Source organism: Electrophorus electricus, unplaced genomic scaffold (assembly GCF_041902795.1).
Source record: "Electrophorus electricus isolate QZ-2024a unplaced genomic scaffold, ASM4190279v1 Scaffold188, whole genome shotgun sequence".
NCBI lineage: Eukaryota > Metazoa > Chordata > Actinopteri > Gymnotiformes > Gymnotidae > Electrophorus > Electrophorus electricus.
In genome coordinates this window covers 21,481-25,776 of record NW_027658469.1, presented here as the reverse complement: position 1 = coordinate 25,776, position 4,296 = coordinate 21,481, and positions in this window count along the sequence as shown.

Here is a 4,296-nt window from a genome sequence, read left to right as displayed (position 1 = left end):
CCTGGGAGTTCAGACACATATGCACACACAGATTAATGCAAGATGCAGATAAAGTCAGCCTTGTCTGTGATGACGCCATCTACTCACTCAAGCAGGGGGTTAGAGATCCGCCAGTGACTTATCTCCAGTCAATCTGTGCAGGAACCTCCTCCACATGGACGACCTAGTCAGAAATACAGACAGGGAAAATCCACTGCAGAAGGCTCATCATGCAGATTCCCATTACAGCATTTAGGTGGTCCATGTAACCCATACTGGTCAGGTACAATCTTACATCCATTTAAGGAATAGATCTCCAATATGAACTCATTATAAACTAGATATGGTAGAGTGGTTGTGCTATTTAGAGAAACAGAGCATAAATAAATAAAACATTTCTACTAATCATCAAATGTTAGCAAATGTCCCTGTATTTTATCTCTGTAATTTTATAGCGCACTTTGGGGATCATCATGTGGAATACAGAAAATCCAATTAAATAATATTGTGTTACACTTTGGAGCTAGACCTGTCTTGAATATTCTGTTGACAGTAGGGAGCAGAACTATAGTCTTCTGTCTTGCCCTGATGGAAGATCTAAGATGCACTTGTTGGTTGGGGTGTTGCCAACATGTATTGCCTTGCCAGAGCAAGCAGATTTGTTAAGATCCTGGATGTCTCCATCCACTTCCTGGCCAGGTAACATTCACAGGAGACTTAGCTCATCATTCACAGGTGAAATTCTACACCTTCTGAGATCAGTAAATGGCATATCTTAGAAGGATATATGTACATCCACACACTGTGATAAATTTATCTATACATTTTAACATATGCTATAATAAAAATGTAACCATACATTGTAACATACACTGTGTTAATAGCCAATTGGTGAAATGCAGTTACATTTTTCTGTTTTAATTGGTCAGTGTCAAAGGAAGTGGGATGTCCTCGCTATATAATTTTAGTTTGCTTCTATAATCTCTCCCTACATTGTTCAAAAGTCAATTTCCTGATAAAATCTGAAAAATTGCAAAATCTCTACTGCCTTGTACCTACCTTTGGAGTAGATTAAAGTGATGAAGGCCAACTTCTGTAGTACTGATAAAACAATATCATCTGGATAACGTTTCCAAACCATTTGACAATATATAAAGTATTTATAGCATCACTAAACCAGAGCCCTTAATGCTAAAATGATGCCATTCCTAAACCCGGAGAGAACACAGATACTTTCAAAGACGTCTGATGTGTTGTGAGGTGTTTGGTTGAAAAGAAGTTTATTGGAGATCAAAGTCGAGTGTGGCAGAGGAGCATCTTGAGGTTGCCTCTTCCATCTGATAGCAGCAGCAGTGTGTCTCCATCATAATCTCTGTTCCTGGAGCTCTGAGCTGGTCTTATCATGCTCAGCCATGGCTGGAATTCAGACTTCTGATAATTCTTGCCAAACACAAGGATCGTTTGTAAAGAAAATGTTAAAAGACAGAAGGCTGTGAGAAACTGCAAATTAGACACCATTAAGCAGCATTAGCCAAGGTTACAAAATCAGGAGGCTACACTACTGGGACTGGAATAAATTCCTCATGATATTGTGTTGTCCTATGTTTAGACATTCTGTTGTTTTGCCTTTTTTAATGCTTATCAACATTTCTCATCATTTCTCAAATGACAACTAAGAGAATAGGGGGCACAATTCTTCACTTTCCTAACATCAGTCTTTACTACTAGCACGGATTTGCCATTATGCTAAGCAATGATGTGTATGGCTCCACTGCTGGAGCAGAAAGGACCAAAAGGGAGAGGAGATGAGAAGAGAGGAGAGGAGAAGAGGGGATATGAGTAGAAAGGAGAGGAGAGGAGAGGGAAAGAGGGGAAATGAGTAGAGGGGAGAGGAGTGCATGAGGGGAGCACAGGGGAGAAAAGTAGAAGGAAGAGGAGCAGAGGCCTAAGCGAACTCTCGAGTGCTGACCTTGTGCTACTCGCTGTGGGTCTGTGGGATCTGGGTGGGGGACAGGAACTCCCAGCACAGACACTGTGTCTGCACGCCCGTGGCTCCTTCCACAGTAGAATACTTTGTTCGCGGCCACCAAGGAAAACTTAAGACAACAAAAACACACACATTCTGGAAAAATGAACATTTGAGAAGGGCCCCCTCGACTTTTTTTCTTTCCTTTAAATCTTGCGCTTGGCCTGGGATGGTAAATAATATCCCCGTCCTCTCCAAAGGGGTAACATTAACATAGCTTTAGTGAAAAGTGGCTCCAGATAACAGAGAGGCAGAGAGCAATAATTCATAAATTATGAGTGAATGAGTCCTCATGCCTTTTTAATCAGCACGGTCAGAGCTAAGGACCATGCCTTTAGGAAATTAATTTGTTGCACTTATTGGTGTTGGTGATCAGCTTTTTTCAGAAGATAAGATGCTTTCGAGTTTTAGTGAAAGAGAGATGAAATGTAAGGTAATTGCGAAAGCAGCATATTCACTGTAAGCTTCTGTTACTGCATGGTAATTGCTTTTTCCTGGTCTGAACAAAAACACAAAAACTGTGTGGAGGGTAACAAGCTACAGAAATGTTCTCTAGTTCTGTGAAGTGATATAAAAGGGAATCAAATAAATCTCAAGGCATGTTTATACACAGAGAGAGACTGAAAGAGAGAGATACAGAGACAGAGAGAGAGAGAGAGAAATATTTTCATTCCCTCAGGCTACACTTATCCAACCCCACCCTTTTGTTAGTGTAGGTTATGCCACAATGCTTTAATAAAATATATTTCTCTAATCTTCACATCAATTTTTCCAAACTAAACACTTTAAGTGAAATGCTACATCTTATTGTAGCTCAGATTCCATGTAGTTTTTTTTTTTTGTCAGCGTCTCCATCAAATCCATTTCTGTGAAGCAGCTCAGCACATGGCACAGTGAGTCATGTGATAAGGTGGTTCAGCGACAAGGCTGGTTCGCTCCCTGCAGCATGCTGCCACGCGTCCTGCTGCACCTGAGCACCTCCACACCGCATGCTTCATGTGTGAGAAAGGATGAGAGGGAGGGAGGGAGGGAGAGAGAGAGCATGGGCAGGTCTGAGCATGGCCTACCCAGACACTCATACACTTGTTCTGAGGGCTACAGGTGTAGTTCAATTGCGTGATTTACTGTGGCTTGTGGGCGGGTGGCATCAAAAAAAAGAGGCAAATCGGCAAAAAGGTCAATAAAAGCGACAGAGCAGGGATGGGTGGAAAGATGGACAGAGTGAGATCATACAGAGAGAAAGAGGAACAGATAGATGAGTGAGGGAGATATGAGAGAGAGAGAGAGAGAGAGAGAGAGAGAGAGAGAGAGAGATGCTAATGGAGGGATTATTTGTGAATGAGACAAGTTGAGTTTGCAGATATTCCACGTTTTTAGATAGACAAGCATCATAAAACTTATATTAAAAAGAGTGTTCAGGCAAGCCATGTAATAATGCACAGATTTAGGTTTGGATTCCCAAAAGCATTATGGTATAAGCATTGCTATAATAATGATGTATTATGATGTGTCCAACTCCTTTTCATATATTCAGGAAGAGCTATACATCTGCATAACATTCATAAACACCTCTTCATGTGTAGTTGAAAGTAATTATCTGAAAACCAATGCCAAGTGACCCCTGACCCATTGTGCGTTCATCTCCAACAGATCCTGAAGCAAGGCCTTGGCCTATTTCTGTCGGCTTTGTGAAAAGAATTCCGAAAAAAACCTTAAAACCAAAGTACATCTTACATCACTGACTCCGGACAATAGCTACAAATAACACAGCCTGCAGGCTAAAGTGACGAGGGATTATGGAGAAGGCGGGGGCTGTTGTTCTGGCAGGTTCAGACCTGTGTGTATGAGTGTGTGTGAGTGTACGTGTGTGTGCATGCATGTAGGTGTGTGTAAGAGGGGAAGCACTTGCTGTGGCAGGTGCATAGAGCAGACCTGTATAGTCTTTCTCTCTTGTTGTGGAGGCAAAAGGAATCCAGACCTTGTGAACAGCACCAGGGCAAGTCAGAACTGCCCTATTCAGATACCTCACCTTTGGGTAGACACCCTCCCTCCAACAAATTCATACATGCTTACACTTTTCAGTAACTTTTGGATTGGCTTTTGAACTTCAGTCCAATAGTAAATTGACTAGTTGTCACAGCTATGTGTCTAATATATGTGGTTATACTATACTTAATTATATACTCTGTATTTTAGGAATGAAGTGGCATACAATTGCATCAGATGTATTTTTATCAAATGAAATTTTAAGGAGTTACTACTGTCCAAACCACCCATAGGCCAAATGTGGA